The sequence below is a fragment of the Pleurodeles waltl genome, chromosome 10 (genome assembly GCF_031143425.1).
Source record: "Pleurodeles waltl isolate 20211129_DDA chromosome 10, aPleWal1.hap1.20221129, whole genome shotgun sequence".
NCBI lineage: Eukaryota > Metazoa > Chordata > Amphibia > Caudata > Salamandridae > Pleurodeles > Pleurodeles waltl.
In genome coordinates this window covers 686451128-686477973 of record NC_090449.1, presented here as the reverse complement: position 1 = coordinate 686477973, position 26846 = coordinate 686451128, and positions in this window count along the sequence as shown.

Here is a 26846-nt window from a genome sequence, read left to right as displayed (position 1 = left end):
GAATTATAGAGAGGACCTTCGGCCTCCTGAAGGCCAAGTTCCGGTGCCTCCATATGACAGGTGGTTCCCTATTCTACTCACCAAAGAAGGTGTGCCAGATCATCGTGGCCTGCTGTATGCTTCACAACTTGGCTTTGCGACGACAGGTGCCTTTTCTGCAGGAGGATCGTCCAGATGGAGGTGTTGTGGCAGCTGTGGAGCCTGTGGACAGTGAAGACAAGGAAGCAGAAGAAGAGGACAGGAACACGGTGATCCAGCAATACTTCCAGTGAGACACAGGTAAGAAGACAACACTGCCTGCTACATCTGATTTAATTCTGTCATTTTCACCCAGTGTATGGACACTGAGTTGTCACTTTCCATTTCGATTTCACAGATGTGGGTCCCACTGTGTGACCTCTGCTTTGTTTCTGCATGGACTAGAGCTGTGTGACATAGGTATGTTGACATTACATTGGAAATAGCATTTTGCCACTGTTATTGCTAATACACATTTTCGAAAGCACAGACTGACTCCAGATTGGTTTGTGATTTAAGGGCGTTTATTTAAGTGCAAAATAGTGGAGGGGGTTGTAAAATGGTCAGGGGTGATGGTGGAGGAATGTCCATGGCAGAGTCCAGTCTATTAGTCTCACAGGTGCATTGTCCAAAGAGGCATAGGAAGTGGAGCTGGGGCAGTTGATGGATGGACAGGGTGGCAAAGTGGGACAGAAGGATGACAATCAGGGTGGTCTCATTTCTTGGCAGGGGTCTTGGCATTGTTCTCTGTCTTTGTCCTGGATCTCAGGGACCGCTTGTGGGGTGGTTCGCCATCTGCAGGGGGTGGGGTGCTGGTGTCGTGGTCCTGTGACGGTGCCTTCTGTACACTACTGCTGCGGAGGTGGTGGACAGTTCATCGTCCAGGCTAGTGTCGTGCCCCTTGTTGTGCCACAGTGTCCCTCCTGGTGTTGACAAGTTCCTTCAGCACCCCTACAAAGGTGCCCAGGGTGGAATTGATGGATTTGAGTTCCTCCCTGAACCCCAAATACTGTTCCTCCTGCAGCCGCTGGGTCTCCTGAAACTTGGCCAGTACCGTTGCCATTGTCTCCCGGGAATGGTGGTAGGCTCCCATGATGTTGGAGAGGGCCTCGTGGAGAGTGGGCTCCCTGGGCCTGTCCTCCCCCTGTCACACAGCAGCCCTCCCAGTTCCCCTGTTTCCCTGGGCCTCTGTCCCCTGAACCGTGTGCCAACTACCACTGCCCCAGGTCCCTGGTGTTGTTGGGGTGGTGGGTTAGCCTGGGTTCCCTGTAATGGTAGACACACTGCTGCTTGACGTGTCCTGGGGACAGAGGTATGGGCCAGCTAGGTGGGTGCTGTGCTGGTGTTTCCAGAGGGGGGAGGCTCTTTGTGGCTTGTGCCAGTGTGAGGGGAACCAACTGTCCCGAGGTCCCAGATGGGCCGGGCTGGTCATCTAGATCCAGTTGGACAGAGCTGCTGTCATTACTGTGGGCCACTTATGTGGGTGGAGTGGACATGTCTGGACCTTCCTGTCCGATGACGTTGGGTAGGGGTCCTGCAGGGGTGTAAAAGCATGATTATTGCATCTGTGTGTGCCATGGCGTGCAATGGGTGGGTGACCCTGTAACCCAGTGCTTCCATTCTTGTGTGGGACCTTGTGTGATAATGGTTTAGGGGGGTGTATGGGTATGTGCAGTGGACATGCTTTGGTGATAGGTGTCCATGCTTTGGTGTTACATGCAGGGCTTTGGTTTGGGATGTGTGGTTTGTGATATTGGGACATATGTGAGGAATTGGAGTGATGGGGTTGAGGGCGAGGGTGGGGGCATGTGATAGCATGCAGGTGGGTGGGGGAATGAAGTTGTTAAAGGTTTGACTTACTAGAGTCCATTCCTCCAGCTACTCCTGTGAGGCCCTCAGGATGCAGTATAGCCAAGACCTGCTCCTCCCATGTAGTCAGTTCTGGGGGAGGAGGTGGGGGTCCGCCGCCAGTCCTCTGACCTGCAATCTGGTGTCTTGAGACCACGGAACGCACCTTCCCTCGTAGGTCGTTCCTGATGTCATCCCTAGTTCTTGGGTACTGTCCCACTGCGTTGACCCTGTCCACAATTCTTTGCCATAGCTCCATCTTCCTAGCTATGGTGGTGTGCTGCACCTGTGATCCGAATAGCTGTGGCTCTACCCGGATGATTTCCTCCACCATGACCCTGAGCTCCTCCTCAGAAAACCTGGGGTGTCTTTGCTGTGCCGTGGGGTGGTGTGGGTGATGTGTGGGGTAATATTTAGATGTGTGTTGTGTGAGGTGCGTGGATGTTGTGTGAGTGATGGTGTTGAGTTCCTGTGGATGCTATTGTTCTTTCTGGTGGTGTCTCTCTCTGGACTTCTGTCGCAATTGTTGCCATACAGCAGTGGTTCCCAAACTGTGCGCCGCGGCTCCTTGGTGCGCCATCAAAATTAGCCAGGGGCGCCGCACACAGTCTGGAAACCACTCGAGGTGCTTTTAATCGGTAGCTTTTCACCGTGGTATTGGAAACAAAACCCCCTGCATTAATTATTGTGACCAGCGGAGGGCGCCAAAGTACCATTAATAATATCCCTATGACAAAAGAACAAACATAGTTTCCAATAAATGGTTTTCAGGAACCTGAACAAGAGAATAAAGAAGTCAAACTGTAAATAGTGTAGGTACAGGTACAGGCTGGGATTACGTTCCCCCACCCGCCAAAAAAAAGTAACATAATGGGGAGCCGTGGCCAACACGGCCAATAGGTCAAAGGAGCCGGGGATCGAAAAAGTTTGGGAACCACTGCCATACAGGTTTGTCGGTGATGTGGGTGTGTGTTTTATAGTGTATTGAGTGTGTGGGAGTGGTGTGTGTATGTGTATCAGGTGAGTGTATTTCGAATTGTCCAATGTGGTTGTGTTTTGTAAATGTGTGTGTATTTTGAGCGCGGCGGTGTGTACCGCCAATGGAATACCGCGGTTGAAAGACCACCGCATGGATTCGTGTGCCTTGATAGTGTGAGTGTATTCCTGTTGGCGTGATGATGGAGGTTTTGTTATTGCCAGTTTATCACTGACCTTTGTTGTGGCTGACTTGTGTGGGTGTCTAGATTTTGGCGGATTCCGAGCTGTGGGTCATAATGGCAGTAGTGTGTGTTGGCAGTCTTCTGCACGGCGGTAAGCGGCTTTTACCGCCAATGTTGTAATGACCCCCCAAGTCCCTGAGTTCTGTAGTGATTGCCACTCTATTCTGTGAAGAACTTTGGCCAGCCAATCAAATCGCTCAGTATCACGGTCTGGTCCAAGTTGCACAGTACTGAAAAAGCCCAAGGGCTAAAAAAAATCCCTTGACCAATCAGATGCACAATTTTTTAAAATGACGGTCTCACAGGGCTCTCAATGGAACAACTGTTTGGATCTATTTAATATTGTATCACTTTCATGACCACTTCGAGCGCCTTTTTAAATGCAAATTTATTCACTTAGACTGAACGGATTTACACTGTATATCATAAAGAGTGTTTTCTGTGTAAACTTCAAACTTTTGCCAAATTCAGTGTAATTCCATTAGGCTGTTTTTTCTAAAGCTGCTTGAAACGCTTACTACAGGAATTAACATGTCAATGTTTTGGGCCCTTCTTCTTCCTTTTTTCCCACTTGTTTTGCTGCCTCCTGATTCGTGCCTCCTGCTAGTCCCACCCACCACCACCCAGTGCCCTTCCATCCTCCCAGGGCCTACTTAAAGGAAGCTGCAGCGCAACCCCATTGAGCAGGTCCAAGGCCCAGCTCTCTCTCTTGATGTCGGCCCCCCTGCTCAGCCAGATTCTTGCCCTCATTGTGCTTCATTGTTTTCCTTCGTCTTTGCCTTTTGTGCCTTTTTCCTTTGTCTTAGTAGCTTCCCCGTTTCTGCCTGACTGTGCCTCATTTTCCCCTCATTTTACCCCCTCCATTTTCTCCCTCCTTTTTCTGCCACTTGTTTTGCTGCCACCTGTTTTCCGCCTCCTACCAGCCCTACCCACCACCACCCAGAAACTCACTCTCCATTACCTACTTAATGGAGAATGCATTGCGGCTGCACTGCTGGAGCTCTGAAGGCATACCGAAGGCGAGCCTATCTGTGCCCATCCATGCCTGGAACACACCAAGCTCCAGAAACCCTGGTTCTTCTACATCCTACAGCTACACTGCCGCCAAACTCCAAGCCGTGAACCACGGACATTATGACAACTGCTGCTGCTGCATTTCCCTTCAATCCACAACCAGACCTTTCTCCTGCATCCACTGCTCCTTCCCATGCATCATCAGATTGCCCATCAACACCCTATCTATGACCAGGTAACCAACCAACACAATGTACCTACTTAACACAAACATGCCTACTTCTCAACATAAACTCAATTTGCAAACCTGACACTGAGATCTGGGACCTCAAATTCCAACCCAAGCTCTCAGACTACCTTCACCTTTATGTACTCACTGAAATCAACACAGGCCACAAACATACCTCATGAGACCAGCTCACCCCCGACACCATCACCACCCTGAGCTCTGTTCACTCAATAGCCACCACGGGCCCCTGTCAGCTCCACATTTTCAACCTTGAAAGCTGAGGATCAGCCACAAACTCAACATCCACTTCAACTCCTCACTTGCCATGGCCACTTTCCCCAAAGCCTGGAAACATGCAGAAATCAAACCACTCTTCAAAAGGCCATCTGCCGACCATAGCAAACTCAAAACTGACTGCTCCATCTCCCTTTACCCATCAAAGTCCTGGAAAAAGACATCTACCAACAACTCACAAAATACCTAGAGTAGAACCTTCTTCTAGACGCCTCCCAATATGGATTCCACACCAACCACAGCACCAACTCAGCCTTGATTGCAGCCACAGATGGCATCAGAGCCCTCCTTGATCAGGGAGAAACAGCAGCCTTTGAAATCCTATTGCATTACACCCTGATCAGAAGACTGCATCACATCGGTATCCAAGGAAATGCCCTCAGGTAGATCGCCTCCTTCCTCACCAAAAGAATGCAGACGGCCTGCCTATCTTCATTCATCTCCCCACCTAAGAACATCACCTCTGGTGTCCCTCAAGAATACAACCCCAGCCCGACCCTCTTCAACACCTGCAAGACCCCCATGGCAACATCATCACATTCCACGAACTAAACATCATATCTTACGCAGGTGACACGCAGCTCATCTACTTGCTCTCAGAAGATCCTGCCAGTACAAGAACCAACTTCCACAAGTGCATGAAGAGCGTCACTAACTACATGAAAGATAACTGCCTGAAGTGGACAAAACAGAAATGTGAATCTTAATTTGTCTAAAGTATACTGTTGATAATCATGCTATACTAAATCTGCATTATTTCCTCATTTACCTGTAAAATGTTTATAGAAACCCTTGTGTGGATGGGTGCGACTTTAAGTTTTCTTCACAGAACTCTATCTATTTGGTCTGCTTTTTGTTCTAATAGAACACTGTTCACATGATGGAGACTTTCATTTGTCTCATACCTATGTAAGCCTTCCCTTTAAGAATGCTAAATGCTAAATGCAAGTGTTCTTTATTTGACCTGACAATTCTGATTTCTGACTTTATATTTTTGTAGCTGAGCCTCTATGGCAACAATAGATTTATTGTATGCTGCCTAACTTATCTTTAACTTCCTATTGTTCTACAACTCAGTTCTTAATGAGACTCAGTCACTATTTTTGATTTTAGTCTGCTATTTGTTTGGCCTGATGCTGTGAAGGGTTGAGTCTCCTAATACTAGACCAAGGGTGTTACAGCCAAATACCTAGAGATATTTCTGAGGTGATCAAGATACTGGGATTCAGTAAATGACTGGGGTGTGGGCTCTGTGTGTGTGTGTGCGCGTGTGTGTGCACGCACATTGGTGTTTACAAGGCCAACAGCGATATTGCAACATATGCAAATAATGTTGCTTCTTTCTACAGTTTTGTAGGCAATCTCAAAAAGCTTCCTAAAAACCCTAACTTTGACTTAGAATGTCTGGTTGTTATTTCTCATCTTTTTTCAAATGCCATCTTCCTCTCCATCCTCTGCATGTCTCTCTGAGAATAGCCTTCACTTGTCCGTTTACTTTAATCACAATTATTGTATCTCTGCAAATCTACCTCACCTCATTTTAATGGTCACAAGTTTTCCTTTAAAATTCATACCTCTGCAATCTAACAATACCTAATCTCCTTTAACTCACCTCTTAATACTGCCAACCAATGCATGCTTTCACATACCCCCCTCCCACTAAAGATCATACCTAACTCCTATTAATGTAATCTACCACATCGAAACTGGAATGAAGGTGTGGCATGGCTTCCTTAAGAGTACAAGACTAGTATCAATAACCAACAATAACCACAAAAAAACACTAGCCCTGGGTTCCCCAACAGAGTGCTGCCTGGCACAAAACACTACAATGGTTCAGCAGGGGTAGTACGTGCTGTAATAATGCAAATACAATATTTCATTAAAACACTTCCCACATAGGATCAAAAACAAAGAGAACACAGTTCTAAACACATTCCCTACACAGTGTAGCATGCAACCCACATAGGCAAGTGCTTTAGTGCACTACATAGGAGTAGTAAGCGCAGGGGCAGCTGACACCTACCAAGAGTGATGGGGTTGGAGAATGGGTGGGGGTGGGTGCATGCACATGCCTGCTACATGAAAGGAGGGAGAACATCAAATAAATATATTTAAAAAATACCTTACATTACTTTTAAGTTGCTCAGGACCCATCCTCCTCACTCCGGTTTCCTTCTTCGCTCCCGGCTGCATCACAGGCCCCATCCAACTCACTTCACTAATCCTGGTGCTGCTCTCATTCTGTTAACCAGCATGAAAGAAGCCGCAGGATTGGAGGGAGTGGCCTCTCTCAACGCTCCCGAGGACACTGGAGACCTGGGCTTGCTCAGGTTGAGAGGTTTAAAGTGTGCATGTCTGGCTGGCCGTTCAAGACAGCCGGCCAAAGACAGGTTCACAGGCAGCCCACCACTCTTTCCTGCTACTAGCACTCAGCTAGCCCCACCCCGTCCTGACACTTTGTTCGGGAAAGGTGATGGAAAATAAAATGGTAGTAAATAAACCTCATAATCATTTTATTTTTCATCTCTGGACAGCGTCTGAGGGCATTTTTGCCAGTGGGGTGACGCTCCTCCTCTGTAATGGAGGAGCTGTCCCTCAGAAATTGATATATAATTGTTGCAATACAATACAATACAATACATTTAACACTTTAGTTTAGTGCACTCAAAAGGAAGAAAACACGATCCCAGGAAAATTCTTGTGTATCCCCTGTCTGGGTCTGTATGACCCTGGCTTCATCCAACAAAATGCCTGTCTCCTACTTTGTTGTGGGTACAAGGCCTACTTCAAACTGGATTTTAGTTGTATATGTGGGAGAACACCAGTGATTACCATATTGCACTCCTCTAAACTTCCACAACCCATAGAGCCAAAGTTTAGTGTAGCTGAAGATCTTTACCATATTTGAAATGCCATTACTCAAGGCATTTTGAGCCTGTTTGCATTAAGGCAAACATTAACTATTGAAACAGTGAGTAGGTTTGCACTTGTAAATGTTTATCCCATCGGTTAGGGAGTGCCTAAAAGTTATCCACACCTACTACCTATGGCCAGGCATTAATGGGACACCAAAAGGCACCTCATCAGAACACATTCTGAACTGAAGAGGACTGTGACCTGGGAGGACTTACTCCCCCTTCTACCGAGGACAAAGAAGTGGACTCCAACGGTCAGTTGGCTGACCTCCTGGGTGAATCCAAGGACACAACAAGTTTCAAGAGGCCTTTTCCCTAAAGTGCCCTGCTGACCAGTGACAACTAAACTTGGACTGGACTTTGCTGTTAGCCTCTACCTGAGATTCTCTACGTGCCTTTCGTTGAGGTCCTGGGGGGCCTTAGAAGTCTAATATTGTTGTTGTTCAAGAAAGTTTGGAAAAATCTCAAAATCTTCTGCTCCAGAGCCTGTCCAACACCCACTTAAAAAAGTATCCAAAAGGCAGTACTACTGCATTGGCTTAAATTTCAGCTTTGTCTCCACTCCTCTAAAATAATAACAAAGTCCCTTTCTGCGTAAGAACTTCCAATATTTTTTTTACCAAAATCTAAAACCTCCAGAGCATTACTGGGACAAACCTGTTTCCACTATCCAGACTGTGGTTCCATACCAGCAGTTACAGTTTCAGCTTCGACTCATGCTGAGAAGATATTCAACTCAAAAAATGACAAACCCCATTTTGAATTAGGATTTAGATTTCTTTTTTAATTGGACTTCCCATGCTTTTCAGAGTGACCTATCTGCTTTTTATATCTGACCAGGGCTCCATCACCTTTTGTGTTAAATTGTGCCAAGGCCCCAGTTTACTGCTTCAACAGACTTCTAGGTGCTGAAAGTCATATTAAAGAGCCCCTTACGCCACCTTAGCATAATTTTTTTTATGCTAAGGTGGCCTTTTCCTCGCTCCATATTTACAAAGTGTTGCAATGCATGCATTGCACCACTTTGTAACCCCTTGCACCATGTTATGCCTGTCCAGGCATAATGTATGCAAGGGGGCATTCCGGCACTAGGAGTCCTGCAAAAAATTGTTCAGTGAAATTTAAGAGATTTCACTGTGCCATTTTTGGCATAATTTTTAACGTCTACTCAGAGCAGGCGTTAAAATAACGCACCCATACAAACCTATGGGCCTCCTTGAACTTTCCTACACTAGCTGCAAAATGTTTTACGTAAGTGTGGCAAAGCACCACAATAACGTCAAAAATGTTTACACTGTTGTGCTAACAAACGTCATGGTGCACCATATTATGTATACGAGGCAACCATGGTGTGGTTAGGTGCTGGTAGGGGGCGCAGAAAATGTGGTGCATGAGCTCTGATGAACCACTTTTTCAGAAATATGGGTCTAAGTGCTGTGATGCTCTATTATTAGTTAAAATGTTTGAAAAAAAAAAACATATCTACAGTTTCATTTGTTGTTTTTGGTGATTCCGGTGTCAATTCTTTACTACACTCTACTCTCTTTTTTCTAATTTTGTTTCAAAATGTTTTTGTTTGGTGTTGTGACTTTATTACACTCTTGGTAAAACATAAAATCTGTACCTTAAGTTAGCCTTTCTGCTTATGTAGGAGGTACCAGGGGATGGAGTTTAGGCTAATTTATTGACTTTGGGGTTCACCGTGACAGCCCGCCCCAAAAAATAGTACGGTTTTTTATACGTTCCTTCTTCACAGACTTAACCCGACATATGCGGAACTGTTAACCTTTGCGGGATGATGAAAGATTTATTAGTTTTAGGAAATATGCCAAATTAATTTTACTACCTCTAAACCTTAGTTAATGGATGTTTTCATTTTTTAACCATTCGTTTGTATGCAAGTTTAGTGTACGTAGCTTTTCTGTTAGTAAACATTTTGCTGATAATGTAATTGTTAACGTAAGGTAGAAGGCACCTAACAAATACAAGTTATTATATTTAGAAAGTCCACTGGAAATATATTAAAACAAATATACTTCTACATAGTGGCACAAAGCAAGTCAATGTACTTTATATTGCTTTGTACAAAAACACACATACATACTTTGTAGATGGTAAATTGATAATCAGCTAAATAGGAGTCCGGAACTCGAATATTAACACACCAGTCCTATCTGCCCGAACATGCTGCAGTTACATCCCATTATGTAGGCATGATTTATTAGCAAGAGAAGGTGATAAATAAACAACAATGACCCACTTTTGAAAAACAAGTTATTACCATTAGTTAAATTAAAAATAAATCCAGGATTAACTTTTAGTGTTATGTAAACCACATACCAAATTAGATCATGGATTCTGAATGAAAAACCCAGCGGATTATAATAGATAATGAATTGGAAGAATTAGCAAGGATTTTTTTTCTATATAAAATTTACATGGCCGATTAGGGAAATACAAGCTCCTTTTAGTATAATTAGGCAATATTTTCATCAAGCAATGCTATGTGTTTTGCGAGCCATATTGCTGTAGCCTAGCTTATGCTAAAACCTATTGATTGAAAATGTTAATTTTTCGATAAAACTCCACCATAATTGACATAAATGTTCATGAAGACTGTTAGCCTTACTTAAAGTTTGGTAAATGGGATACTCGATTAAATCATGGAGAATATTCCTTCTTCCATATTACAGATGCCATAGGCTACAATACGTTTGTAATACTATAGACAGGCTACTCATTATATTTGTGACAGAGTATCCCATACATCAAACTCTAAATAAGGCACTATGTCACCAATATAAATAAATATATGTTTTGTGGCATAATATAATCTTTACTAGTTTTACTGTATTATACATTTTGAAGGGTACAAAGAGGCCAAGTATATTCACTCTCCACCTTAGAAAAAGTCAGCTGGTGAAAATGGACAGCATGTATGTAGGAATGTATGTGGATTTGGTAGCCCAAACCCAACTGAGGATTTTAGAAAATGGTGAAATAATAAGTGGGACTTCGTAGAGAGATGCAATGGGGGAATAAAGAAAAGTGGATAGGTGACTTGAAGGATCACCATTCGAGGGGGGTCCAAAAGCCAGGAGATGTTACAGGGATTGGTGTTGCCTTAACAAAAGGCTCTTGATTTCTTTTCTGAAGCAGAGATGACATGATATGATATGCCTCACCCTCGTGCATCCGGTGAAAGCCTGATGCCTGGCCATCTTCATTCTGCAATTTTTGTCTCTAGTTTAGTGTAGCTGCTGTTGCATGTCATGTTCTTATACACAGGTGTGAGCAAATTAGTTCTTGCCCCTTGATATACTTCTGTAAAAAACTGTTGTCCAGAGATTTTCTTTTTTTTTTTAAATGTATGTGTTGCAGTGATGATGTAATATTTCTGGAACCATGAGACCTATTTACTTCATTTTGGAGTCAAAGCTTAGGCTTTGGGTGTCAAGTAGTCATATAGTAAAAGAAAACTCCTCAGAGCAACCCTTCCACCATTTTCCAAAATGGCAGCTCTGAAATATGTTTCAGCAATCATATTCATAATTTATTTTAATTTTTTTGTTTGCTTCAGGTTTTCCATTGAATCAAATCATAAACATGAGTGAAACAGGTGGTAGCAGAGGATCATTATTTTCTGACAGAGGGTTGCTAACTACAAATCTGAAGACTCATTCAACAAAGGAATATGAGTCACATGCAAAACGAATCTGAAAAAAACTAACATCAACTGTTGCTGGAGAAAAAAGTTCACCAAAAATTGAAACCGATAGGGGAAACGGACCAAATAGTTTATTATTGTAACAACAAATGCTACAAACCATATACAATGTAAAAAAGCCTGGAAAACGTTTGCCAAGAAATAGCAGAAACCAGTGAATCACAACAAGAATCCGAGTCTTCTGAGAAAGTGACTATAACCAAGTCCAAAGCCCATCCATTTAGAAGATCAATGGCTACCCCTCGTCCACCTTCAACAACTGATCAGAATGCAGAGGATCTTCAATGTGTTATCTGCAGTTTAGCCAGAATAAGGGCCAAAGGGATTGATGAAGTACAAAGTACAGAGTCTGTGAGTCTCAAAAGGCAAACATGTTTTTATCTACAGGTAGTTTCTTCCAAGATGAAGTTTTCAGATGAGCACCTCATCTAAACAGCAAGGTGAATGTATTTGCAGCAGATTCGGATGCCGGCCCAAACTGCATGCATGCCTACATTCAAAAATATGAATACAATGAGCTCCCAGCAGCAATGTAACCACCATCCTTCAGTTAAGCTTGCACTTTTGAAAAAGCAAATTACATTTTAAAGCCACTCTTGAGTGCTGGCTACGTGTACACACTAAGTAAGATCAGGGAAATAATACATTGATGAAACTGTATTGATCCATAATAATGAAATTAAGATTTTTCTATTGAGAATGTACAATGAGTAAATTAGTTTTTGTTACTCTAACAAAAAGCGTGACTCGTTTCTGGTATTCTCAACTGATTTGACTCCTGAAGATCTTGCTGCCAAAATAAGATCATAGGATGCAGAAAAATCAGCTGGGACAATTTTAGGAAATATCCTGAAAGATTTAGGGCCATATTTATACTTTTTGACGCAAAACTGCGCTAACGCAGTTTTGCGTCAAAAAAATTAGCGCCGGCTTTCGCCATTCTGAAGCGCCATGCGGGCGCCGTATTTATTCAATGACGTTAGCCGGCGTTAGCCGCCGGCGCTGCCTGGTGTGCGTGAAAAAAAACGACGTACACCAGGCAGCGCCGGCGTAAGGGGATATGGAGCTTGGGCGCCAAAAAATGGGGCAAGTCAGGCTGAGTCAAATTTTTCGCCTCAACCCGATTTGCGCCATTTTTTCTGACTCCCAACCCCCATAGAAATTACTCCTGTCTTAGCAAAGACAGGAGTCATGCCCCCTTGCCCAATGGCCATGCCCAGGGGACAAATCAGGCCCGCCTATGCCACGAAAAATAAAAAATAAAATACTTACCTGAACTTACCTTAATGTCCCTGGGATGGGTCCCTCCATCCTTAGGCGTCCTCCTGGGGTGGGCAAGGGTGACAGGGGGTGTCCCTGGGGGCATGGGAGGGCACCTCTGGGCTCCTTCCAAGCCCACAGGTCCCTTAACTTCTGCCCTGAGCAGGCGCTAAAAACGGCGCAAAAGCGGCCGAACGTCATTTTTTTTTACCCGCCCACTCCCGGGCGTGAATTTTGCCCGGGAGTGTAAATACGGCGCACATGCCTCAGAGTCAATTTTTTAGACGGGAACGTCTACCTTGCATATCATTAACGCAAAGTAGGTGTCCACGCTAAAAAATTACGCAAACTCCATGGACTTTGGCGCTAGACGCGTCTAACGCCAAAGTAGAAATATGGAGTTAGTTTTGCGTCGGAATTGTGTAAAAAAAAACAACGCAATTCCGGCGCAAACAGAGTATAAATATGCCCCTTAGATTTTAGACTTAAGAAAAAATTGTGTGATACCCTAGAGCTCAAAAATCATGGAAGTCAACAATAATGCCTGGAGTTGTCTTAACATGTTTACATCATTGTTTAATACTAGCAAAGCAAAACTTTTACAAACTAAAGTTCTTGAGTTCGAAACAGAAGCCAACATTGATGATGGCTTTGAGGATATAAGCGAAGAACTGGAAGACAATCCCATGAATCATCAGATTTATGCTGTGCAAATGTACTGTCTTTTCCAAACTCAGCTACACATGAGCACAGCCCATGCAATCTATGACAAGTGCAAAAGTAGAGAGCTAATCACTTCAATGAATAGGATTAGAGTATCAACAAGCATTATGACATAGTATGGATCATGAACTTGTTAGCAGCTCATACTGTAAACTCTTGTGAATCCAACAGCACACCACTTCCATGTCCCTTTACCAGGAAAAGATTTACAATTGTTCCTCTTGATAATTTTGATTTTGAAGACAGCTCTTCTGTGTCTGAAACATCCAGCACACATGATACTGCCATGGTGCTTTTTTAAGATTGTGCCAATGAAGTAGCTGCTGGAAAACAAGCGGTGTCAGCTATAGACATAAACAAACAAAGCTGCAAACTTACAACCCAACTGCTCTGCCAATGTGTGCAAAATCACTACAAGCCATCAACACTACACTTCTAACATACACATTATTTGATGGAGATGCTGCAACCAAACCATTGAAGCACAAACTCATACAGGAGATTGGAACAAAACTTTCACCTGAAGAATTTCAATTCGAAAAGGTGACTTTATTGAAAACTGGTATTTCTGTGGACTACATGTCACAATTGCCAATGGTCAAAATTTTGCTTATGCAAAACTTGGGAAAGGTCGTTCAGACTTCTACATATATCAAAGTCAGTGTGCACATTGCAAGAGCTGGACATTGTCTTTGACAATTATCTTGAGCTATCTGTCAAAGACTGTGAGAGAATCAGACAAATGTGTACAAGTGGAACAATTGACATTGTCTGCAACACAAATTTGACACCAATACCTGTGCAGCTTGATAAATTCTGGTCATCAACATCGAACAAAATGAACTTGGAGATGTTAACTCACCAAAACATTTCTGATGCTTCAGTGCACACTGAATTTCCAATTATTGCAAGTGGAATGATTGCCAATGAGGGGTTGGTGTCTGCAGAGGTATATTCAAAAGGTACTGGCCTTATTGTTCAAGAACTTAACGGCAAATGGGGGGAAGCTTACCTTCATGTTGTGCCACATGTTGAGTGGGCTGTTCGAAATTGTTCCAATTGGGTCATTTTACAATCAAATGACAGAGGTGTTATTATTGTGCTACTTAGCCTTGTTGCAATCTTCATATGTCAAATATTGTCAGAGTTATGGAACCAGTGAGAAAAGACACTTAATCCCACTTCATATTCTGTACAAGAAACTTGACCCAGAGATGCCCAGTGTTCTTATCAAGGCACATATTCTTCCGTGTGTCATGAAACTAGGAGTAAAATTGGAACATGTTATAATTAGTAAAGTTGTCTCAATGATTATACTTTTACAGTTTGTTACTTCTTTATATAGTTATTGATGTCCCACTTGGAATGTTCCTGACATCCCTTAGTATTGTAATTAGTACATTCCATTAGAAGCTCACCTTAGAATGTTTAAATGTCAGGAATTTGAAAACACAGCTGAGGAGAGTGGATGGTGGAATAAAGTAATTTCCTTCTCTACTCTCCTGACTCCAGTGATGAGTAATACGATTTATTACAGAGGAAAGTTTGGAGCTTCAATTGCTGAACCTGACCCTTCTGAAAGGATTTGCTGAGATAGTAGAAGATTGTGACTTTAAAGACGCAGAAAAATACCTTGTGCATGTGTGGAAAACAAGTTTTGACACTCTCAGTGAGTTCAAGAGATCATTACCGCTAAGTGACCTTCCACCTACATCATACTCTGTGTGTGGACACCTTAAGAGCATGTTCTGCTTGATAAGAATATGTGTTAATGTTCTGGATCATGCATATGTAGAGTAAGATCTATGTGAATTTGTTTGGGAAGATATTGATGGGGTGCTAAAACCTACAAAATTTCGGAAACCTCTACCCACAGAGCTTACATGCACATGTACTTGCAAAACCTGTGCTACAAAAAGATGTCCCTGTCGATATGCTCTTCTCAAATGTTCAACATTCTGCTAAAGTACCATGAGCGATTGCCAAAACAAATAAATAATGTGAACTAGGAAAATGTGTCTAAAACAGGAGTGCTTAACATTATCTGTTTTTCATATTCAGATCATAAACATTGTTTTGTGTATAGATAAAAGGATTAAAAACTGTTATTATTTGTTTTGCTTTTATATGTCTCTTCTTCCTCTAGTATAGCTGCCATTTTGGAAAATGGCTGAAGGATTCCTCTGAGGATTTATTTTCTGTCTCTATACTTGACCCCCAAAATGTATGTTTTGACACCAAAATGAATTATGTATGTCTCATGGTTCCTGAAATATTACATCATCACTGCAACACATCTGTAATTTACAAAAATGTTGTCCAGAACAATGCGGCCCAGACCAGCAATGTCTACCCAAGCTAAATTACTTCTCTAATGATCAAAAAACACAAATCAAAAATGAAAATCTCCAGACAACTATATATTTACGGAGGCATATCAGAGGGCCTGGATTAAATGCCATCACTGAGTGTCTTGAGGTTTACGCAGCAAGTCTTGAAGATAATGTGGGTACCAAGAAGGAGATGGTCGGTATGTCTGAGTGTTAGAGTTATCAAACTTCTGAAGAACTGGTGGAGATTAGAGAGTGGCCTTCAGAATATTTGGTTGCTTTCAAGGATGCTGGCCAATTAGCTTCACCCTCATCAAAGTGAGACAAGATCAAACCCTAAGCAGCTATTTTGAAGACGTTATAAGAGTAAATGTGGTATTGTTGTTTAGGACAAGTATGTCACTATTATGGCATATTGATATTTCATTGAGTGTTTTTCAGTCATATTCAAGCAAAATCAATATTTATTGGGGTTTAAAAGAGTGTGCAAATTTCTTTCATATGGTTAAGTGCAGGCTGTAGAACAGGCAGTTCAATCTATACACAGCAAATGCATGGGTACTCTTTTTGTATAGCTCTTTAGCTCATTTTCAAATCAAGCTATAGCCTATTTCCTCATTTGTTCAAACCAGTTGTGAAAAAAGATGATAAGTTGTTTGGGCCGCAGCAGCTGATTTGGAACTTGGGAACCAGGTTTGATTCTCGCCATCAGTTTAACATCCTGTGATTCTAGGTAAGTTCCCCATTACTAAAAAATGAATGTGGCCATGTGGATGTAACAGATGCTCATGTAAAGTGCTCCTCTTTCTTCAGGTCGAGTTTACGCTATATAAAACTGTCAAAAAAATCAACTCATAAGGCTTTATGTAGTCCAGTTAACATCCAGGCCTCACCATGGACATCTGAGTAACACAATGACAGCAAAATTGGAAAAAAATGAAATAGGATAATTCCAACATGAATACACATGCCTAGTTCGTACATTTGTTCGACCACTTCAGAACAAATAAACAAAGATCTCCATTTGTGCCTATTCAGGAGTAGAAAATTATGTTTTTTCCATTTTCCTTCTTGTAATGTTCTATTCCCATTCGTAAAAACAAAACTACGGGCATCGCAAACAAAGGCGCAAAATAACCAAAGTCAGGGAAAAAGGTCTTAGAAGGAACGTAAAGATCAACATCTGAGATGAGGGTATGTCAGAAAATAGTCCCAGAACAGCTGGAGTTGTCATGGTTTGTTAGTTTAAGCACTTGCAAGATAATGTCGGTACTTGACACATCTCGTCATTGAACGCATTTTCCTTATTTATCCTAATAACATTAAATATCTCCTTGTTGCGCAAAAAATCCGAATTCCAAATCAGCATGAGTAGACAAAGCTCACCATCAAGAATTGTCAGGTTTTTATGTGAGCTTTAGAATAATATTTATAGATTTAGAAATCTGTGAAAAAAATCGCCTGCTATATGCACAGAATTGAGGTACTCAATGAAGATATGGATTTCAGTGCCCAATTGCGCACCATATCCAGGGCACTGAGTGATAATAACTCATGTTACTACTTTGAGTGTTTACGTTTATGTCTTGGCACTGTTGTAAGCTATAGTTTTAGTACTCACAATAATGGGTATCAAATAATCGACTTCGAAAAGCACATTGTGTTACCACTGCTCAGCATTATGGCCCTCATTTCAAGTTTGAAGGAAACCGGACCGCCATGCCGCCTGTAACGGTGAGACCGCCACCAAGCTGGCAGTGCATACCGCCATATTACGAATACAGTGGTGAATCCAACGCAAAAAGAAGATTCTCACCTCCAGATACATAGATGCGGCCTTGGACGCCATGTCAAGTCTTCCCAGTGTTGTATCTTGCCATACACCTTCAGGACTAGTGATGATAATGAAGACGACAACCATAAGTACCCCCGCCTAGCACACACTGGAGGGAAAGGCACTATTACACACCCACACACAACACACTCACCCGGCACAGACAGAGAAGGTCAGTCACACATGCAAACAAATGTACCGTACCAGCACATACGTCTACACACACACAGACACAAAATACACAAAAGTAAATACACACACTACGCCAAACAGACATGTGCCATACACATAGCACAACACACATGCACACCACTAACACAGGCATGCAGATCTATACACAACACCCCACAATCACACAATGACAACAACATCACAAACACACAAATGCAGTGATAGACAGGCACGTCGAGATACACCACACAACCACACAAACAAAAAGCTGTACATAGCAAGAACACAATCAATATCACCAAACAGACATCCAAACAATGACACAGGTGAGACACCACATACAACAAACATACAAAGGAATTCACAGATGCAGCACCATACACATGGACTACCATACAGTGCCACAAGCCAGCATACAAACACATCACAACATGCACATGGCACAAGTCATCTACCAAGCATATGGAACAACAAAGACACAACCCATAGACAAACAACACAAACCGCAGCACACAGATAGCACACCACCATGTAGAAGGAAACCAGGAAAAGTACTTCACCTTGACATCCACATTTCTGTGAGCAGATGTATTTCACGTTATCAATAGGAAATATAACTATTTACAACCTGGGCCTACTGGCCAGTCCTCTATCCAAATGTGCCCTAGGCACATAGGGCACATTCCATAGCCTCAACTTGACTCATGACTGCAAATAGGCCTCTACGTGAAAGGGACATCAATGGGGGAGGCAGGCACCTCAGGGATGGTGGGGTTGGGCAGTAGTGGGGGCTTGGGTTTGGAATGGGGGTCCTTGGGTTTGGATTTGGGAGGGGTTGGGGTGGGTCTTTGGGGTAGGGAAGGGCATGGACACTAGTAGGGGGCCCATTCGAGTACTGGGAGGTGGAAGGGCTGAGTAGGGGCAGGGGAACGTGGCATTCATATGAAAAAGGTGTAGGAGTGGAGGTAGAGGGAATGGTTGTATGACGTGTTGGTGTGTTGGATGTGGATGCAGGTGTGTGCAATGTGTGCTTTTGTGTGGTGGGTGAGTGAGGGTGTTTGTGTTTCTTGGGAGGAGGGGGAAGAGATGCAAGGAGAGGGAATGGAAGATGTGTGAGTGTATGTTAGAGTGGTGGCTGCAAGAGAGGTGGATGTGCTGCATGTGGTAGTGAAGGTGGTCATGGTGATTGTGGATGTGGTGTGTAGGGTGGGAGTCTGCATGTCTGCTCTTGTGGTGTTTGAGGGTATGAAAGGACTAGTGGGAGGGTCAGGGTGTGATGATGCAGTGACAGCATTTGCCAGTGGTGATGTGACTGTAAGGGAGGAGGTGGTGGGGGAGACAGTGTAGGACATGTCTGTTGTTGTGTTTGCAAATGTGTGTTGTGTGTGTACATGCTTGTGGTGTCACTTGTGGTACCTGTGTCTGTCTTTGTGCACCTTGGCCCATATTTATAATTTCTGACGCAAACCAGCGTTGCGTCCAAAAAATTACTGCCGGCTATCGCCCTTCCTATGCGCCATGCGGGCACCTTATTTAAGGGTTGACGTTAGCCAGCGCTGTGGGCTGGTCAGAGTAAAAAAAAAAAGACTCAAACCAGGCAGCGCCGGCATAGGGGAAAATGGGGGTTGTGCGTCAAAAAATGGTGCAAGTCAGGTTTGAGTAAAAAATCATGGCTCTAACCGGACTTGTGTCATTTTTTGACGCACAACCCCCATTGAAAGGACTTCTGGGCATGGCCATTGGGTACAGTGGCATGTAGGCATGTGGCAAATTAGGCCCCCCTATGCCACTTTAAAAAATAAAATAAAATACTTACCTCAACTTACCTGTGTCTTCCTGGGGTGGGCGAGGTTAGCAGGTGGTGTCCCTGGGGGCAGGGAAGGGCACCTCTGGACTGCTTCCATGGTCTGAGACCACGGAAGTGAGTCCACAGGTCCCTTAACACCTGCCCTCAACCAGGCGCTAAAAAACAGCGCACATCAGGCTGTGCGCCGTTTTTTAAGGCCTGCCCCCTTCTGTGCGTCATTTTTTGGTCAGGAACGCCTACCTTGCATGTCATTAACCCACGGCGGTTTCCCGCATCCAAAAAATGACGCACACAGAGGTTTTTTGGCGTCCGCGGGTTCAGATGTCATAGTTTAAATATGGGGCAAGGTTTGCGCCGAATGTGCGCCAAAATTTTTGACGTACATGCGGCGCAAACAGAGTATAAATATGCCCCCTTGTCTGTTGTAGTGGGTGAATGGTGGTCTGTAGGTGTGCTCTGGATGGGTGAATAGAGAGAGGCCTTGGATTGGGAACAGGTAGCTGGAGGGGGAACGGAAGATAAAGGGAAACCGGCTGCCATCAAAAAGGAGGCCAGACCCTGAAACGATCTCTGTAGGCCAGCCAAGGCACTGTGAACACCTTCCGGGTAGACATTGCTCTGCTGCATCTAGGATGCCAGTCCCTGGATGGCATTCATAATAGTTAACTGGCCCACAGAGATAGATCTCAGGAGGTCAATAGCCTCTTCACTGATGGCAGCAAGGCTGACCTGGGCAGGGGCAGAGGAGCCTGCAGTGAAGGAGACACCCATCCTCCCTTGAGTGGGCATGGGTAACTGGGTGGGGAGGTACAGGGAGGGTGGTGCTGGTAAGGGTGTGGCAGACAAGGATGATGCTGGGCTAGTCCCCGATGGGTCCGCCACCGCCAGGGAGCTGCCATTGGAGGAGGTAGCTGCTCCAGTCTTCCCCATGGTGCTCCCCTTGTCCTCTGCCCCACTGGTCCCTTTTTACCCCTCAGCATCGATGGACTCTGCCTCCTGGGTCCTGTGGGATGCGGCTTTCCCACTCACCGTTGCCTCTTCTCCTTTGTCAAATGATGCTAATGCACACATAGACAGAGCTGGAGGGGAAGGAGGTTGGGAGAGAAAGAAAGGGAGGAAAGGGTCAATACCTACCCATGTTGAGCAGATACCGACAACATATCTACTTATCCCTGCCGTGACAAATAGTGGCTATAATACAATTACTATAAACATAGTTCAGGTATACATAACCAACAGCAGTGTCCCGGAATTGGTGTTACATCTACAGTGAGAAAGGGACTGGCTCATTGGTAAGTGTACTCCTGTCAATGTCAGATGTCTGAACTACCTCTCTACAGAATCAGCTCTATGCCTATCACAGTTCCCTAATGTACTGTTCCTCTGTCTACAAAGGTGACTCCAGATCCCTCAACCTGCCTTGGCTCCTGACTCCAGTTAGATATCCAACTACAGATGGGGAGGACAGGTACAATGGGACACACGGCCAGACGAGGTGTGTGATAAAGAGGACTTTCAGCCTATTGAAATCAAGATTTAGGCCCTCATTTCAACCCTGGCGATAAATGCCGCTAACCGCCATGCAGAAGACCGCCAACAGACCGCTGCGGCTTCAGAAATCCACTACAGCTATTATGACCCACAGCTCGGATTCCGCCATAATCCAGACACCCACACAAGTCAGCCACACCAAAGGTCAGTGATAAACTGGAGATAACAAAATCTCCACTGTCACACCAACAGGAACACGCCCACACTATCACGACCACGAATCCACACAGTGTCTTTCAACTGCGGTATTCGATTGGCGGTACACACCGCCGCACTCAAAATACACACACATTTACAAAACACAACCACATTGGACAATTCAAAATACACACCTGACACACATACACACACCACGCCCACACACCCAATCCAATATAAAGCACACACCCACATCACCCACAAACCCTTACTTCAAGATTTCTGAAACCACGCCAGAGAGAGACACCACCATAAACAACACCAGCATCCACAGACACACAACACCATCACTTATACAACATCCACGCACCTCAAACAACACACACCAAAACGTCCCTCACACATCACAACACACACCACCTCACACATCACCCACTCCACATTATGGCACCTCAACGACACCCCAGGTTCTCTGAGGAGGAGCTCAGGGTCATGGTGGAGTAAATCGTCCGTGTAGAGCCACAGCTATTCGGATCACAGGTGCAGTACACCTCCATTTCAAAGAAGATGGAGCTATGGCGCAGAATTGTCGACAGGGTCAACTCAGTGGGACAGCATCCAGGAACATGGGATGACATCAGGAAGAGGTGGAACGACCTACGGGGGAAGGTGCGTTAAGTGGTCTCCAGACACCATATTGCTGTACAGAGGACTGGACGGTGAACCCCCACCTCCTCCCCCACAACTAACATCATGGGAAGAGCAAGTCTTGGCAATACTGCATCCTGAGGACCTCGCAGGAGTGGCGGGAGTACTGGACTCTGGTAAGTCAAATCTTTACTACCTCATCCCCCCCACCCTACCTGCATGCCATCACATACTCCCACCCTCACCCCCATCACTTTAACACCTCACATATGCCCCACTATCACAACCCACCCATCCCAATACCAAGCCCTGCATGCAATACCAAAGCATGGACACCCATCACCAAAGCATATCCACTACAGATACCCACACAGACCCCAAACCAAATATCACACAAGGACCAAGACAAGAATGCAAGCACTGGAGTACAGGGTCACTCACCCATTGCACACAATGGCACACACAGATGCAATAATCATGCCTTTACACCCCTGCAGGACCCCAACCCAATGTCACTGGACAGGAGGTACCAAACATATCCAGTCCCCCCACAGAAGAGAGCCACAGTGATGACAGCAGCTCTGCACAACCGGATCAAGATGACCAGCCCGGCCCATCAGGGACCTCGGGACAGTCGGTTACCATGACACTGGCACAAGCCACCACAGAGCCTCCCTCCTCAGGAAACACCAGCACAGCACCCACCCAGCGGGCCCATCCCTCTGTCCCCAGGACACATCAATCAGCAGTGTGTCCACCACTACAGGGAACCTAGGCAAACCCACCACCCCAAGAAAATCAGGGACCTGGGGGCAGTGACAGTGGACACGCGGTTCAGGGGTCCGAGGCTCAGGAAAACAGGGAAGCTGGGAGGACTGCTGTGCGACAGGGGGAGGACAGGCCCAGGGAACCCACTCTCCACGAGGCCCTCTCCAACATCATGGGAGCTTACCATCATTCCCAGGAGATGATGGCAACAGTACTGGCCAAGTTTCAGGAGACCCAGCGGCTGCAGGAGGAACACTATCTTGGGATCAGGGAGGACCTGAAGTCCATAAACAACAGCCTGGTCACCATTGCAGGGGTGCTTCAAGACCTTGTGAACACCAGGAGAGACACTGTGGCACAACAAGGGGCCCCTGACACTTGCCTGGAAGATGAACAGCCCTCCACCTCCACCGGCGCTAGTGGACAGGCGGCACTGCCACAGGAACACAACACCAGCACCCCACCCCCTGCAGATGGAGAACCACCCCACAAACGGTCCCTGAGATCCAAGAACAAGACAAAGAACATTGCCAAGACCTCCGCCAGGAAGTAAGACCCCCCTGAATGTCAGCCTTCTGTCCCACATTGTCACCCTGTCCATCCTTCAACTGCCATTGCTCCACTTCCTATGCCCTTTTGGACAATGCACCTGTGAAACAAACAGACTGGACTCTGCCATGGACATTCCTCCACAATCTCCCCTGCCCATTTTAAAACCCCCTCCACTTATTTGCACAGAAATAAACACACTTCAATTCAAAAACAATCTGGAGTCAGTCTGCGCTTTCACAAACGTGTAATTGCAATAACCATGGAATATAGCAATGTCAATTTACTTGTGCACATACCGATGTAGGCCAGGAGGAAATGTAGCAGAGGGCACAAAGTGGGACCACATCTGTGAAATGGAAAGGCATGGTGACAAGTCAGGGTCCATACACTGGGTGAAAATGACAGACTTATGCTAGCTCCAATCATAGTATGAGATATGGGAGGCCGTGACGTCTTCTTTCCTGTGTCTCACTGGAAGTATTGCATGATTATCTTGTTCCTGTTGTCGATATCCTCTTCTTCTGCCTTCTCTTCTTCATTGTCCACAGGCTCCACGGCTGCCACAAGACCACCATCTGGCCCATCCTCCTACAGAAAAGGCACCTTGAATCACAAAGCCAGGTTGTGCAGCATACAGCAGGCCACGATGATCTGGCACACCTTCTTTGGTGAGTAGTAGAGAGAACCAACTGTCATATGGAGGCACCAGAATCTGGCCTTCAGGAGGCCGAAGGTGCATTCAATCACCCTGCTAGTTTGCCCATGTGCCTCATTGTAGTGTTCCTCTGCCCTTGTCTTAGGATTTCTCACTGAGGTCAGAAGCCATGACAGGTTGGGGTAACCAGAGTCACCTGAAGGTATGGAGGGACAACTGTTAGACACACACTAACCCGTAGGGACAAACCCATACCCAGACACCTATTCACACTGTATAGGGTCCTTGTCCTCACCTATTAGCCATACACGATGCCTCTGGAGTTGCCCCATCACATAAGGGATGCTGCTATTCCTCAAAATGTAAGCGTCATACACTGAGCCAGGAAATTTGGCATTCACATGGGAGATGTACTGGTCTGCCAAACACACCATCTGCACATTCATAGAATAGTAGCTCTTCCGGTTTCTGTACACCTGTTCACTCCTGCAGGGGGGTACCAAGGCCACATGTGTCTCATCAATGGCACCAATGATGTTGGGGATATGTCCCAGGCAATAGAAGTCACCTTTCACTGTGGGCAAATCCTCCACCTGAGGAAACACAATATAGTTGCGCATGTGTTTCAGCAGGGCAGACAACACTCTGGACAACACGTTAGAGAACATTGGTTGGGACATCCCTGATGCAATGGCCACTATTGTTTGAAAGGAACCACTTGCCAGGAAATGGAGTACTGACAGGACTTGCACTAGAGCGGGGATTCCTGTGGGATGGCTGGAAGAGAGCTGCCTGAGGGATTTTTATCAATCACACACAGTTTTAAACTATGTAGCGATTCCTGTGGGATAGCTGGCATCAGGTCTGGCTCCAACTTGGCACACAATTCATGGATTGTTGCATGACCAAGTCTGTAGGTGACTATTATGTGTCTCTTTTCCATTGTCGACAGGTCCACCAGCGGTCTGTACACCGGTGGATGCCGCCATCTCATCACCTGCCCCAGCAGACGAGCCCTCTGGACGAGAACAGCGAGCAGAGAGTCAGCCAACACTGAGGTATCACAAAATGTAATTTGCACACATTAATTAATCCACAATGTGCCTGTAACTGTGTGTATTCAAGGCCTACATTGGTGTGACGCAGTTAATATTAATGCCATGTGGCTGCCTGACCTGTAAGGTGGGACAAGGGGATATGAGGTAACTGCGCTGGCGTTGTACACTGTCACGGTGGGCGGTCAAAGACCGTGGCGCAATCCAGCAGTGGTTAACATGGAACCCTATGGGTCCGAGGAGCCAATGACGAGGTACGGCGGCGGTGACTGTGCGCACCGCTGCGGATGTGACCGCCATTTTCTGTCTGTTCACTCACTTGATACCTGACCTTCAACAGGGGAGGACCTACACTGCAAGTGCTGCTGTGACTTGTGTCTGGAAGCGACGATGGCTCATGTGTCTGGGGAAAGGGCCCCTGCCTTCACTTCAGAGGAGTTGGAGAATCTAGTGGATGGGGTCCTACCCCAGTACACACAACTGTACAGTCCTCCAGACAAACAGGTGAGTACACTGTGAGCATGCTGCATGGGCAATGCCTGTTTGGAGTGGTGGGGATGGAAGATAAATGGGGTGGGGCTGAGGCCTGCATGTGCGGACGGTGAGTGTATGTGTGTCAGGGTAAGGGCGGGAAAGTGGGTCAATGCGTATGACGGTCCGGACGGGTAATGATTTTCTTTTCCCCCTGTACTATTCCTCTAGGTCAGCGCCCACCAGAAGAAGGCTATTTGGCGTGCCATCGCCAAGGACGTCCGGACCCTGGGGGTCCACCACAGACGAAGCACCCACTGCCGTGAAAGATGGGAGGACCTGCGCCGCTGGAACAAGAAGACAGTGGAGGCCCAGCTGGGGATGGCCTCCCAACGTGGGAGGGGTGCCCGTCGCATCACGACCCCCCTGATGTTCCGGATCCTGGCGGTGGCGTATCCGGAGTTGGATGCGCGCTTGAGGGCATCACAGCAGCCACAAGGGGGTGAGTACACTCTCATTCAGCTGACTCTGCACGCATTACGAGGTGCCTGGGTGGGGGAGGTGGGCAGTGGGTTCCCCTAGGCCAGGGCAATCTTGGTACGCAAGGTCCCTTGTGAGGCAGGCTCTGTGCACCCCAACACCACTAGTGGTTACTGCCATCTACACCTAGTCTGGCTCCTGTGACTTTCAGGTGCAGCAATCGGGATTAGGCCTTGTACCCCATAGGCATGTGATTAATCTATGAACTATAAGTGCATGGTGTAGTGCAAAGGGCTGCTGTGTCTGTTGTGTCTGCCAACAGTAGTGGTGTTGCATGCACTGAACATGTCTTTCTCCTGTCTTCCCCCCCTTTTTGTGGTCTCCCTGTTGTTGTGTGCAATAGCATCATCAGGAAGAGGAGCTTTGGCACTGGAGCAGGATGGAGCTGCATCCCACTTGGCCCTGGAGGGCGAAACAATGGAGTCTGAAGCCACCAGTGGGACGGAGGGCGAGGGGAGCTCCACGGCGGGGACAGGAGCAGACACCAGCGACAGCGACTCCTCCTCTGATGGGAGCTCCCTTGCGGTGGCGGGCACCTCTCTGCCCACCACATCAACAGGTACAGCCACCACTCCCCCTACCAGCACCGCCCTTCCAGCAGCCCCTCAGCGTGTGCCCCGTGCCCGCTCACCCAGGAGAGTGGGCATCTCCTCCGCCCCAGTCAGTCCTGATGCCCTCAGTGAGGAGGCCATTGACCTTCTCAGGTCCCTCACTGTTGGGCAGTCTACCATTTTGAATGCCATCCAGGGTGTAGAGAAGCAGTTGCAACAGACCAATGCATAACTCAAGGGCATTCATTTTGGTCAGGCAGCCCATCAACGAGCTTTTCAGACTCTGGCCTCAGCACTGATGGCAGCCATTGTCCCTGTCTCTATCCTCCCCCCTCCAACTTCCTCCACCCAGACCCAATCCCCTGTACCTCAGCCTATCCCAAGCACACCATCAGACCAACATCAACACACAAGAGTGGCTCAGGCAAACATAAGCCCCACACATCTCACAGGCACTCACATAAGCATCATACACATGCACACATACCAACGTCCACTGCCTCCACTGTGTCCCCTTCCTCCAC